Genomic DNA, 15,801 nt, shown 5'->3' on the forward strand with positions numbered 1-15,801 from the left:
TTTGTTTTAAATAAAATCGATTCTCAATTGTCTTTTTCACGTACAAAACTTTAAATTCGTCCCACATAACCTTTGTTGAAATTTTAATGGCTACCTCTCGCAAAACCTCGTCAGAGAGATTTAAAATAATATTGGATCGAGCCTTCTTATATATTCATCTTAGCAAAATTTGTATCTGTCAAACTCTCTGGCTTTTTCTCAACTCCCTGTATCTCTAAATCAATTCCATTTTGAACCAAAATGACCTCTATCTTGAGCTACCACATCCTAAAATTGACATTTCTGTTGAATTTCTCGATTACAACATTTGTTATTGGCATTATTGCCACGAAATTCAAAACTTCTTTGAAAACGTTTTGATACCAATATGTTAGGTCTGGTCCTAGAAAATTGACGAAAGGATTTTTGACAATCCCAAAAGATAAATAACAAAGCAAAAATAAATAAAACAGAAACTCAGAAATGTACGTGGTTCGATCAAATTGATCTACGGCCACGGACGGAAAAGGAGAAAATTTTACTATGAAGAAGAGAGTACAAAATGCTTTAAAAAAGTGTTCTTAAACCCAAAATACCTACTATTTAAAACACAAAAGCATCCATAAATATTTTAATAAACAAAAGGTTTAATGATCCAAAGGCTCAAATCACCCACTAAAATTCTCTTGGCTTGGCGTACTTAATCCCATCATAGGCCCACTCTATTTATAGACAACTAAGGAAAAACTCTCTTGTGCAAGAAGTTGTAAACTAAGAAAAAAGGGAGAGAAAAATACTCTTCTTCATATCTTTGGACTATACAATATACAAATATCTATACATAAGTGTAACCTAATTTAGATTCTAAAATTATACTAATCTAAATCAATCTACTACCTAATTAATATATGATACTGTAATCATATGATACCTAATTAATACATGATACTATAATCAAATCTTTCCTAATATTTACAATATCAAATCTTTCCATAATATCAGATCACATATCTTCAACACTCCCCCTCAAGATGGAGCATAGATGTTTATCATGCCCATCTTGCCACAAATGTAATCAATTCTCAGACCATTTAGAGGCTTAGTGAAAATATCAGCTAACTGTTCTCCAGTTCTCACATGGCTGGTTAAGATCAAGTTTCGCTGAATTTTTTCACGAACAAAGTAGCAATCAACTTCAATATGCTTTGTTCTCTCATGAAAAACTGGATTTGATGTTATATGAAGGGCAGCTTGATTGTCACACCATAACTTCATTGGAAGTGAATTATTGATTCCCACCTCACGCAATAATTGATGTATCTATATAAACTCACAAGTGGATTGTGCCATAGACCGGTATTCAGACTCTGCACTAGAGCGAGATACTACACTTTGTTTCTTACTTTTTCATGATACCATATTACCTCCAACGAAGACACAATATCTAGTTGTAGATCTTCGATCAATTTTAGAACCTGCCCAATCCGCATCTGAGAAGCATTCAACATGAGAATGACCATGATTACCATATAGTATACCACGTCCTGGAGCTCCTTTAAAATAACATAAGATTTGCTCTAAAACTGCCCAATGGGTGGTTCTTGGTGAGGACATAAATTGACTCACAATACCAACTGGATATGCAATATCTGGACGAGTCATAGTAAGATAATTCAACTTTTCTACTAATCTCCGGTACATTTCAGGATCTGAGAATAACTCCCCATCATCTGCTGTAAGTTGCATGTTGGGGATCATTGGTGCACTGCATGGCTTAGCACCTAGCTTTCCTGTTGCTTTCAAAAGATCAAGAACATACTTTCTTTGGCATAAGAAGATACCTTGTTTACATTTTATAACCTCAATGTCTAAAAAGTATTTCAACATACCTAAATCTTTTGTCTGAAAGCGCGATTGAAGAAAATTTTTAAGGGCTGCAATACCTGCATTGTTACTACCAGTAATAACAATATCATCAACATAAACTACTAATAGGATAATACCAACTTCAGGTTGTTGATAAAAGACAGAATGATCAGAATTATACTTCTTCATGCCAAACTCTTGAACCACCTTACTGAATCTCCCAAACCAAGCACGAGGACTTTGTTTTAAACCATATAGTGACTTTCGGAGTCTATAAACCTTATCAGACTCCCCCTGAGCAACAAATCCAAGTGGTTGTTCCATATAAACTTCCTCTTGCAAATCCCCATGAAGGAATGCATTCTTAACATCTAACTGGTACAAAAGCCAATTATTAGTAGCAGCAAGGAAAATAAATAATCGAACAGATGTGAGTTTTGCTACGGGAGAAAACGTGTCTGAGTAATCCACCCCATATGTTTGAGCATACCCTTTTGCAACAAGACGAGCTTTGAGGCGAGCAACAAAACCATCAGGATTGACTTTTACAGCAAACACCCATTTACAACCAATAGGTTTCTTACCTGTCGGTAGATGAACCAAATCCCAGGTACCATTATTATTTAGGGCCATCATTTCTTCCTCCATAGCAGCCCGTCAACCAGGATGTTCCAAAGCCTCAGATAAGTATTGAGAAAGAGATATTGAATCTAAGGAAGCAGTAAAAGAACGCAAAGAGGGAGACAAATGGTCATATGAAGCAAATGATGAAACTGGGTAAGTGCACTGTCTTTTACCTTTCTTAAAGCAATAGGCAAATCAAGACTAGAATCTAGAGACTCAGGAAGCAATAGATCAGGACTCGGATCTGTAGACAGAGAAGGTAGTGGAGGATGTGAGTCTATGTGTTGAGAACGACGAGAATACACTTGAGTGATCGGTGGTTTTGTAGGAATAGTTGTTGTAACAGTGTAGACTAGAATATCATCTCCCTCCCCCTGACTACTATAGACATTAGACTTAAGAAAAAATGGATGCGTCTCAAAAAATGTAATATCAGCAGAGACTAAATAACGATTTAAATTTGGAGAATAATATCTATATCCTTTTTGAAGACGTGAATAACCCAAAAACACACACTTGAGAGATTTGGGATCTAATTTAGAGACCTGAGGACGGGTATCACGAACAAAACAAGTACACCCAAATATGCGTGACTCAATGGGGAATAAATATTGGGTTGGAAACAAAATTGAATAAGGAATCTCACCAGCAAGCACAGAAGATGGAATGCGATTAATTAAGAAACAGGCTGTTGAAACCGCATTTGCCCAAAATTGCTTAGGAACCTTCATGTAAAATAGAAGGGCTCTAGCAATTTCTAATAAGTGCCTATTTTTCCTTTCAGCAACATCATTTTGTGGTGGTGTGTCAGGACATGAAGATTGGTGAAGGATTCCATTTTCTAACATATATGAATTAAAGGGTTTAGAAAAGTACTCTTTTGCATTATCACTTCGCAAAATACGGACAGGCACATTGAATTGTGTTTTTATTTCAGAACAAAAGGAACGAAAGATATTAAATAAAGCTGAACGACTTTTCATTAAATATAACCAAGTAACACGAGAGTAGTCATCAACAAAGGTGACAATATATTTAAAACCAAACTTAGATACTATTGGACAAGAGCCCCATATATTTGAGTGCACTAATTCAAAGGGGGATGAAACCCGTTTATTGACTCTAGGCAAGTAAGACAAACGATGATGCCTAGCAAATTGGCATGACTCACAATCTAAATGGGATAAATTCTGAAAACTTGGACACAACTTTTTCAAAGTGGAAAGAGATGGATGATCTAAACGACAGTGAATTTCAAGCAGAGTCAAGGTGGAGGAACATACAACAGGTTTCGGCACTTTCGATGATGGGGTTTCAAGTGTATACAGGCCGCCAAACTCGCGTCCTTTACCAACAATCTTCCCCGTCATAAGATTCTGAAAAACACAATATCCAAGAAAGAATGAAACAGAGCACTTGAGAGCTTTTGTAATTTTACTGATTGAGAGTAGATTAAACGAAAAATTAGGTAAGCATAAGACTGAACATAAGGGGATAGATGACACAGGAATTGCTATACCAGAACCCACAACTGAAGCACATGACCCATCAGCCAAAGTAACATTCGGATGATCTTTGTTAGGATTAAAAGAGGAGAGGATACCTTTATTACCGGTCATATGATCTGTTGCACCGGAATCGATTGTGAAAATCTTGAAATTATAAATATACATATATATATACATGTACGTGTTGCATGTGCATTTTAGACTTTTAATAAATTTTATTATTGTTGGTTCTTAAATAAGTGTGTAAAAACAATTTTAAAGTTGTAAATAAGTTAATTATGCAAAATATTAAATTATTTGAATTTTGTTAAGATAAATTCATATTTCTTGATGTAGATTATTGCATTGCTTTAATATTAATCCTTTGAATTCCGATAGCTAATTCTAAGTGTTAATAACGTTAAGTGTCAACGGGAATCTAGAATTAAGATGAAATCATTTTAGGATAAGACTCGTTCTAATTATTCTTAGGATTTTGAATTTCGATAATTTAATTTTGCGAGATTAATATGCTAGTAGGCTATCGAATTTCATTTGGAGTGAAATCTAGGAATTAGTTCACAAATGAGAACTTGAGTGAAAGGTCGAACAAGATGTTAAAAAACCGAAATAGCCTTCCTCCATTTCAAATTCACCATGCAGCCATGGAACATTCCAAACACTTCTAATTTCCAGCCGGTTCCATTTCCTTCATATCTACTCCACCATTCCACTAACTATAATGTCGGTTCCTTTCTCCACTATCCCACTCCCCTATATCATTTCCAATCCGCTACAATATCATTTCCAATCCACTACAACATCACATTTCCATTTCTTTTCCTGCCGCAAGCTGAGCCGTGAGTGACCAGCTCCTTAGGAGTTAACGACCGAGAGGAAAAATAAGGTGAGACTTTAGCTTAACTCCTAGCTTCACCTTAAGACCAACCGAGAGAGAGTGAGCAAGAGGAAGGGTGCGAACCGTCTGTCCTCACCTCCACCACCACTGCCGAGTTGCCATTTCCTTCTTCGTCCTCCATCAGCTGAGCTCAACCAGAACCACCAACTCCACAGCTTACACAAACCGAACTCAGCCCAGCCATACCTGAGTTCTATAGCAAGCCGAGAAAAATTTTTTTGCAGCTGCTTGTCGTGTGAGCTAAGCCTTAAGCTGAGGTAATCTCTGGACTTAAACTAGTTGATTATGGGTTGATGAAGCCGTTTATAAGCATGCATGTGGGGTTTGTGCAGTTGGATGACAAAATTAAGTTACAAGAAATCTGGTTGTGAAGGAATTGGAATTGCTGAGAGCTTGAGCTGGAAATTTCAGCTTTAATTTGTAAATTTGTGATGATCTGAGCTTGGTTGTGTGTTTAGCTAATTAATAGCTGGGTGATTATGCCTTGCATGAGATTAATTAATTGTGAGTAAGTCAGAAAATTGAAGGAAAACAAAAGCTGCTGGCATGCAAGCTAACCGAGTGCCGACTGGGATGAATTTCTGGTCGGTTAGTGACTTTGGTGCTGCTTGAACTTGGTTTTGGATCAAATTTGATAGATAGCTGTTTATTTGGTCATGCATGTAGCTGATGATCCGTGAAAGAGGAAAATGAAGAAATTGAGGGAAACAGTCCTGTACTTAACTGCCGAACTGCTGGAAGTTGCATTTAGTTGAGGACAGAATTAATTGTTGCTTTTGCTGGGATTATTTGCTCAAATTACATGTTATTTGTTTTAGTTTAGGTAGGACAGAGTGTATACTGAGTGTTGAGTGTTTTAACCAAGTAAAATATGGAACTTTGTTGAAAACCTTGAGGTAATGTTGCTGGAAATCTGTTTTGTCGGCTAAGAGAGGGGGAAGATGAAGCTCTTATGATATTTCGAAAAATTCCAGGATGATTGGTTGTAACCTTGTATAAAACATCTTATAACATCTTGACCCTATCATTCACGTCCATTTTAGTGAATTTGAGACCTGAAAAGCAAATGAAATCTGAGAGAATTTAAACAACAAAGTTGATTGGAATTTGATTTGGCCGAGAGAGAAGAAATGAAAAGTTTTTCCAGTTCTACTCTTTTAAGTGGGATTGAAAATGATTTAATCTTAGTTTAATTAGATGTGCATCTAGCTAACTAAAATCTGGATTTCTAGAGTTAATTATGAGTAAGCTAGCCGTGACTTCCTTTTATGTTTTTGAGTTAAAATTCTGGTTGATTGTTGTAAGGAATGATTGTTTGTCGTCAAGAGCTAATGATTGATGAAGCTCTTGGTCATTTGAGTAATTTTTGCAAGAGTTAAATCCTTGGTGGAATTGTTTAAGTGGTTTGGCCGAAATTCTCCACTAGTTCTCCTGATTGATCAATTTTCCATTGTGAACTGGTGATCAATCAAGACATGTTTCATCCTTGATCAATCCTGATTGAAATCCATGTTTCAATATGTATAAGTAAACTCTTGATTGAATTCGCTGGCCAGTTCTCCACCAGACTTCGTGAATTCAATATGTATAAAGGATTGGTTTCACAACATGACTATAAAGGATTGTCTAGCTATTTTATGCCTCTTCTCACGTTCTTCCTCAAATCCATGTTGTAAATGACTATGTGTGCTTTAAACAAGCCGTAGAAAAATTAAATTCACGAACGGAAGCCACTGCAACCAGCATCATTCTTCACTCTAGAAATAAAGTTAGAATTCCTTCGTTGCTTAACCACTGCATGGAAATACTTGGAATTAGCATCTCCAACCTGAAGCCATTTAACTACCGCCTATCACTACAAGAAAATTGGTCATCAGTGACAACTTTTCTCTGTGACGAAAAAAAGTTGTCACAAAAGTGGATCCTTTATTGACGACTTTCTAACTCGTCACAAACCTCTAATGGGAGCCAACTCATTTGTCACGACTTTCTAAGTCGTCACTAGTAAATTCCCGCCAAGTTTTAGCAAGAGCGCGGGAGTGTTTAGAACACACAATAGTGACGACATTAAGAACATCATCACTATTGCTTGGCCTATTTACGGACGACTTTTTGTTGTCGTCACTGATCACTAAAAAAAAAATTTATTAGTGACAACATTTTTGAGTGATGACAATAAGTCGTCACAAAAGGAGCTTCTTTAGTCGCGACACCTAAAGTTGTCATAATTGCATCAAAGCAACTAAATGTTTAGTGACGACCCGTTATTTTCGTCACAAACTACACTGCAAGAAATATGGTCATTAGTGACAACATTTTTTAGTGACGACAAAAGTCGTCACAAAACGTGGTTGTTTAGTGACGACAAGGAAAGTTGTCATAATTGCTCAAAGCAACTAAGTCTTCAGTGACGACCTTGAAAAAGTTGTCACTAAAATGATCTATATAGTGACAACTTCTAATATCGTCACTGTCACTCTACCGATTTGGATTTAGTGACAAGAATTAATCGTCACTGTTTAAAGTACTTATTTCTAAGTCACTTTCTGTAATTCTACTGTGCCACCCTAACTTTTGCGATTTAGCCCCAAATGTTGTAAAAAATTCCATTAATTCGATTATGATACCTTAACTTTTACAATTTAGCCCCATATGTAGTGCACCGATTTCTTTAATTCTATTATTACTCCCTAACTTTTGTAATTTAGCCCCATATGTAATTCACCAATTTTATTAATTCTATTATGGCACTCTAACTTTTGCAATTTAACCCCCATATGTAATACACCAAATTTATTATTTCTATTATGGCACCCTAGCTTTTACAATTTAGCCCCTATTTTTTTATTAGGAAATTGCGAACGGTATCTTGATAAACTATGCATAAATATTTTATAATTTTCTCAAACTTAAGTAATAATTTGTTATAAACTCTAAAGATATATCTTTCATTACAATAGTTATAAGGCAGGCAGGTCTTTTTATCAATGGAATAAGAAATTTATGCCAAATTTATCCTTTGTACTACATGCAAAGTAGTATTAGCAAAGGAATAACAAAGTACTACAAAGTAATTAACAAAATAGCCTTTAGGGAGTGTAGTTTATGGGCAAATGAGCATTATCTATTTAAAGTACCAACTTTTTATGGGCATTTTACTCTCAAACATATAATTTATGATAAATTTATAAATGTTTGTAAGTAAAATTCAAAAAGTATTACACTGATTTCTTACAAAACGAAAACTGGCAGGTTATCTTTTCAACATAAATTAATTTTTTTTAAAAAAAAGAAATGGCCCATAAAGTACCAACTCTTTGTGGGTTTCCTCCATTACATGAATAAATATTCTGCTCTTTATGGGCATTTCACTCTGAATCATTTAATTTACGTTAAATACATAAATGTTTGTAAGTAAAATTCAAAAAGTGTTGCACTAATATTTTTATGAAAGGGAAACTGGTAGGTTTTGTATTTAACATAAATTAAATATGTGAAAGCAAAAAAAAAAAAAATTACCCATAAATCTATGTCTTGCAAATCTATACTAGTAAAATAGTTTCAAACAAAATTAAATATTAAAATAAACTGTAATTTATACACATTAAAATATCTGTAATTTATACACATTTTGCAACTACTACTTTGTGTTTTCTCTGTAATGAATTTTTTAACTATTGAGAACTTAAGTTTTGTTTTGCAAATTTATACTAGTACAATAGTTTTAAACAAAATTAAACATTAAAATAAATGTTTGAAAAAGAACAAAAGTACATTTATCACTTGCAGTAATGTAACAAAATTTTCTCAACCATTATCAATATTTTCACAAAAGTATTAAAAACTAGCAATTGACAATATTAAAAACTAGCAATTTAATTAGTGACGACTTTTCTTGTCATTATAATCTTGAATAAATTAGTGATAACATTATGTCATCACTAAATTTTCTTTGATTTTGACTTAACAATAATGTCTTATTAATAGCATTTGATTATTTTTAATGAAAGTCTGTTATAACCATAGAATTTGACTTTCGTTATTTTCAATTAATGATGTACTTTAGTGCTGCAATTATAAAAAATTGCAGGGCTAAAATATTTGCAAATTATAAAAGTATATTTTCACTTATATGTAATTAACAAATTTTGCCACCTATATTGATGAAAATTTGTGTTTTTGTACTAAAAAATAAAGAATAATACTATAGCAATAAAATCTATGCTTCAAACCAAATTAAAAATAAAAAAAGCATGATGATTGGTCTCAAATGTTGGGAAAATGATTATTTTTATTTAAACTATGTTATAACCATATAATTTGAGTTTAATTATTTTCAATTACATGATGTTCTTTAGTGCTGCAATTATAAGAAATTAGTATAAAATATTAGCAAATTATAAAAGTACATTTTCAATTATATGAAATTAACAAATTTTGCCACCTATGTTGATGAAAATTTTTATTTTTTGCTAAAAAATAAAGAATAATACTATAGCATTAAAATCTATGGTTCAAACCATATTACAAATCCAGAAAAAAACATGATTTTTGGTATCAAATGGAGGGAAAATGAGTGAAGTCAAAATTTTGATCAAATCATAGTGAAAGTGCCGCGCAACAAAAACAATATCCAAAGCAAAGCACAGACCAAAGCAGCGGAACACATTCTGAAAAGAAAAGCAACGGAACACTTGGTCTGAGTTAAAGCAACGGAACACTTGAGCAACACAAACTTTCACCGAGCTGAAACAAACAAGCTTCTGCACTGAGCACAAAACAGAGCTTCCGCACGGCACCTGATACCTTCACCCACACAACAAATCTGTTCTCTGGCTTCTCACTAGCATCACCATGGCTGTCCAGCATTAAAGGGCAAGGTTTTCATTGGAAATGTTCGTTTTTCTCTCTCCTATACATTTTCCCCAATTTTTCCAAATCCCTAATATTCTACAATATTTTTTGCAAATTTCTGCCCAAAATCTTTTAGCTGTCGAGGAAGAAAAGGGGGACGTCGGCAGGGGAACGAAGGAAAAGACTAAAGTTTCATTTGGGGGCTGGTGATTGAGGAAGTGAAACCAGAAACAGAGAAAGGTCTTGGCCTAGAGGGGACACAAAGAAAATACAGAGCAACAGCCGCTCATCGGCCATCGCAGCGCGCAATCTCCATAGCTGCCGTCACTCTGCTCTCATCCAATTTCCGCCGCCTCCAAGTTCCGCCACGGCACCTCCATTTCGTGCGCCGCCTAGCTGCCTGACGCATCTCCCCTTCCCGCACGGCCTTTCTCTCTCACTGTCGCTCCTCGATTTCATGTTGCCACCCACCACTGGCGCCCAGCTCCAGCGCGGCTACCATGGCAGCTACAGCCGCCTGATCATTCGCACCTTCCTTCGACCATCACCATCACCTGCAGACTTCGCCAAGCAAACGCTGTAAGCCGTCTGCCTTCTTTGAATTTTAGTTTTCCATTTTTAGTATGAACATTGAAAAGTCTCAAAGCATGTTTGCCGTGCGTTTGTTCAGTGCCAACTTCATGTTGATTGCTAACGATTTTAGATTGTATGCTATTGTATGTTGTTTGGACTGAAATCTCTTGTGTTTTGACAAATTTTGGGGGGCTAATTACAGTCCCAATTGAGCAAAAATTGCTGGATCCTTCTATGCCCATGTACTGTTTGTTAAAATGCCCGAGTGAAGGTCTAAATAGAAGATTGATGCCTAATCTGCTTGGGGAAGACGATCGTTTGCTTAAATTTGCAATTCCGGTCATTCCATCAAATATCAACTGAACTGAAAGAGGCCTCTAATTAGTTGTCGTTTTTAAGTGAATTTCTTTAGAGTGCGCGCGCGATATCAGAACCTAATTCAGGATTTTAAAATCAATTTACTAGAAATTGGAATTAGACGGTTGAAGTACACTACACACATGCTCCTTACAGATTGACGCAGGCAGTTTAAAGTTTTAAAACTTCAGAGTCTTTGCTTTGTAGTTTGACTTCCACAATGGTGCATATATCGTTTAGACAGATGGTTATTTTTAGTCGCTTTTTTATAAGTGAATTCATTTGATTATTAATATTTTTTTTTTAGTAAACTAAATAGTTTCATGGCCGCTACGCGAAACTCTTATACAAACCTTTGATTTAAAGGTGGGTTTTTTCACTCTCTCTTCCCATGGCTTTGGAGTCTAGCTTTGTTAATATTGGATCACTTTACGAGATGTAAGCTGGTAATAATAATAATAATGTATCACTAGACAGTGGTTCTTTTTTACACTCCATTATTCAATCTAGTAGGATTTCATTGGTGGGTGCATTCTTTTTGTTGGTTTCTTTTATAAACGTGTAACTCAGCCACCTCTTCGATTCCAGAAAGTTGTCTGACCCTCTGAGGAGGTTAAAGAACGTCGTCATGGATAGGCCTGTTCTTAACCCTTTTTTTGTAGTAGTAGTAGTGTATTTTTCCGAATACGACGATTATTCAAAAGTTGCCGTCTGGTGTTTTAGCTTCTCTCCCACTAAATTGCTAAAATGACGCACATTTATTTATCCCTTCCCTTGACTGACTACATAAAGACACTTCTTTACTGGTATTAATTGACTATGCCTTGAGGAGATCCAATCTTCTGTCGGAGCTCGCCAACCCCTTTTTTTTTTTTAACGATAACTATTGTTTAGCTTCTTCTCGTACAGAAACAAACAAAACCGTAGCTTATGAGCCCACGTCACGAAACGGCACAGTAGACTGGAAATACGTAGTAGTTTAATCACAAATTACTGTATAAAAGTATGTTTCGTGTACAACTTCTTTAGGGAAATTCCAGTTGATTTTTGCTATTGGTGCAAATTAATAATTGATGTTCTTTCATTTATGTTACATGATTGGATTTATTATTGACATTATTAGTACAGAGTCTCTCTCTTATTATGATGGAATGGAACCCACTAATTGACTCGGTTATCTTTTCAATAAAAAAAACTGTTTGTATTATTGGAAAGCATTAAGGATATGTCTGTAAATTGGTTGGAAATGATTCAAATTAGTTCTCTCCAATTAAGCCAAAAAGTATATCAATTCGAAATGAGCCAAAAAACAAAGAGTTATTATCTGCCACGCCCTCCTCACGTAGCAAGTGACTAAAGATTTTTAGAATAACTATTATAGGATCTTCTTTAAACTAACTCAGTTCGCTAATTTGATAGGTACTATTTGATACTTTCAAAGCCATTTTTTAGCAAGGAAGGATTGGGAAGGAAGAAAAAAGGGAGATGGGAAAAAAAACCATTAACCACTAGGCTATCTATCAGATTGTTCTTCGCAGTTCATATCCTTCTTCTGTTCCTGCACTGTTTGTTAGTTTGATACTTGATGTTCATTTCATTTTCTTGAAATTAAATGAGTTCTTATTTTTTCCACTTGTTCTTGGGATGGTCACCACAATGTTTGAGCAAGCTCTTCGAACTCTTCAATCCCACGGTTGCTCGAGTAATTGTGGATTTCATCATGAGTGTGGAATTGCTTCATCCTGCAGTGTTTTAGTTTTTTTCTCTCAAAAACTATACATAAGAGTTTTACTTTTTCCAATAATATTTTTCGGTGCAAAAGGCTGTCTATCTACAATTTCCATCACCAAAGAATAAGCTGCAAAATTGGGAATAGTCATTGGAATAGATCTTGGAACTACCTATTCATGTGTTCATATTTACAAAAATGGTCATGTTGAAATCACAGCAAATGACCAAGGAATCGTATTAAGCCATCATGGATTGCATTTGCTGGTAGCGAAAGACTGATTCGATGTTAATGTTGAAAGAACTATCTTTGATGTCAAGAGACTTATTGGATGAAAGTAAGGCACACTCGTGTATTTATCATTTTTGCTGGAACATTTTGGTGTGTATACATATGCTCACTGAAGTCTTAACTGTTATATAACAGGATTGAGACTAATGAAGTTTAGAGGGATATGAAGCTCGTTCCTTGTAAGATTGTGAACAAGGATGGAAAACCTTATATCTAGGTGGAAATTAAGAATAGTAAGGTTAAAGTCTTCAGTCTTGAGGAAATTAGTGTAATGGTTTTAACTAAGATGAAAGAAGCAGCTGAAGCTTTCCTTGCAAAGAAAATTAAGGATGCTGTGGTAACTGTTCCCAGTATAGTTCAATTTCTAGAGTTACTCGTTGAATCATATTTTACTTCAATGATGCCCAGAGGCAGGCAACAAAGAATGCAGGTATTATTGCTGGGCTGAATGCTGCTAGGACTATCAATGAACCCAGAGCAGCAGCAGTTGCCTGTCTAACTACGAATTAAAAAAGTTTATCTAACTACACTAATTAACTGTTGATTTTGCAAAATATTGAACAATGATTAAAGCAACCAATTTCTTGTATAAGTTTTATTAGTTACATTTCTTATAAAAAGCTTTCATATGGTTCTAATTGCTCTGTTTTATTGTAGGCAAAGGCTTTCATCAAAGGATTATAGAATATTTCATCAAGTTGATTAACAAGAAACATGGAAAGAACATCAGCAACCACAATAGACCACTTGGAAAACTGAGGGAAGCTGAACGTGCCAAAAGAGCTTTAAGCAGCCAGCAGCAAGTTAGGACTCATGCTTGATTTGACGAGTTGAACAATGACCTCTTTAGCAAAAACATGGGACTTGTCAAGAAGGCTATGGGGGATGCTGGTTTGGAGAACCACCAGATGCATGAAATTGTTCCTGTTAGTGGGGTTACCAGGATCCCAAAAGTCCAATAACTTCTCAAGGACTACTTTGATGGAAAGGAACCCAACAAGAGTGTAAAACCAGATGAAGCAGTGGCTTATGGGGGTGGTGTTCAAGGAGGTATTCTAAGCCGGAAAGGTGGTGATGAAAGCAAAGGTACTTTTTAAAATTTTTAATGGACATGTAAAACTTGATATTTTGCAAACTTAAGATGCAACTTGATTGTCTCAAGAAAGTTGAAACTGTTGGTATTGAAACTGTTGCTGTGGTAATGACCAAGTGATTGGTACTTGTGAATTTATTTTGCTGCTTCATAATTTATGAATTCATTCCTTGTGAACCCAGAACAAAAAAAAAATTTGCATGTGACCAAGTTGTAGCAATATCTTGCTACTTCCATTAACTGTTACTGCAGTAATGACCAAGTGATTGGTACTTGTGAATTTATTTCATTGTCATCTGAGTTGTTGTTACATGTTAATGGAATGTATTTGAACGTCAAAGGAGCCTCTTTCTTTTGAATCATCTATACTAAATTACTGCTGTATATGTAAATATCATGCTTTCCTTTTTCTTGTGAATCATTATTACTGCATTGGCTGTATCCTTTGTATTAGTACATGACTACTCTTTGAACTAATATATTTTTGACTAATACTCCTTTTCACTCCCAGCCCAAGTTCACGATACACACCACATCACTCTTTTCATCATCTAAAATATTAAAAATATTACAATAACAAATACAACCTTACTAACAGGTCTAAAGTTCCCACGCCTTGCGTGGGAAGCAATCACCTAGTTTTAATATATAAACAACCAAAAGCATAAACATTAAACAATAATTACTGTGGGAGTCCAATTTAATTGTTCAATAAGTTGAGCTATTTAAAGAAGAAGAAAGAAAATTAAAAAAAACTGTTTTAGAGAGCTCTTTAGTTGAGCTTATGCAGTGTTGTATTTGTATAGATTGGACTGTGATTTCTAACTTCTTGCTGGTGTTGTAATATGTGGGCCCAAATTATATGAGGTTCTTAATGAATTGTAATTTTTGTCTTAATAATCTAAGTCTCATTACTTGTTCTTTATTATTGTACTCCTCCCCTTACCTACTTCTTTTACTCTTTTATGACAGATAAATGCTATTCATACTAGCTTTTGGAAGATATCTATGGTTATGGTTGAACAATGTTGAAGACAAAATTGCCTTTTGCTCATGGAGTGGTTCATTTAGATGTTCTTCAATTTCTTAAACTGTGATTGCTTTTGTAAATGTACCTTATGTACAAGTGATATTTTGGACAAATGTTATTTTTGTAGGCATTAGTTGGGCAATGTACACTTGAATTTGGCATTTGAGAATGCTATATTATTACCATATAATCTAATGCAAATACTTTTGGTTATCAATCGTTCATGTTTATTTGTATGGTTTGTTTAAAATCAATGATTTAGCAATGATTTAGCAATGATTACAGGCCAAATTATGACTATTAAGCTATTATGAAATTATCTAATGACAAAAAAAAGTTGTCACAAAATAGAAAATAAAAACTCCTTGTCACAACAGAGACTGTCACTAAATCTAAGTTACATTTGTGACGACAATTGTTGTCAGTAAAATAGTTATATACAATGGCTTTCGGTGCTTTTTAGTGACGATTTTAAGTAGACCATTTTTGACAAAAGGTTAATTCGTCAATAAAACACTTCCAGATTGTCGTCACTAATGACAACTATTTAGTGACGACCAAATAGTTGTCACTAAATAGTTGTCATTAGTGACGACAATCTGGAAGTGTTTTATTGACGAATTGATCTTTTGTCAAAAATGCTCTACTTAAAGTCGTCACTAATGAGAACTATTTAGTGACGACCTAAAAATGTCGTCACTGTTTACCTTTACCGACGGGGATTTAGTGACGACTTTGTGACGATCAAAAAGTCGTCAATAAAAGGTATTTGTGACGATATTTGTATGTTCTGTGATGACTTTGTGTTGTCACTGATGAACAATTTTCTTGTAGTGTATGTCGCCAATAATCAGGACCATAACACCATTTGCCCCAAGCTCACCCCACGCAGAGATCATGCGAAGTAGCTCTGATACCACCTGTGACGACCCCACCTCCCCCTAGGGCGTACCCAAAGGTTTGGCGGACCGCCTGCCTAGCTCTCGCCAGGACTCACTC

General features: G+C 35.1%; 1 long non-coding RNA gene across 2 annotated transcripts; it reads left to right on the forward strand.

Annotated features, from left to right (window-relative positions):
• Positions 1-9,487: 9,487 nt before the first annotated feature.
• LOC113733703 (uncharacterized) lies at positions 9,488-15,005 on the forward strand. Of its 2 annotated transcripts, XR_011841621.1 has the most exons (4): positions 9,488-9,770; positions 9,866-10,308; positions 13,337-13,765; positions 14,745-15,005. It is a non-coding gene; the product is annotated as an uncharacterized lncRNA (long non-coding RNA). The 2 variants fall into 2 exon arrangements; XR_003459119.2 differs by having other exon boundaries at positions 9,492-10,308.
• Positions 15,006-15,801: the final 796 nt, after the last annotated feature.

Source organism: Coffea arabica, chromosome 3c (genome assembly GCF_036785885.1).
Source record: "Coffea arabica cultivar ET-39 chromosome 3c, Coffea Arabica ET-39 HiFi, whole genome shotgun sequence".
In the NCBI taxonomy this organism is placed as follows: Eukaryota; Viridiplantae; Streptophyta; class Magnoliopsida; order Gentianales; family Rubiaceae; genus Coffea; species Coffea arabica.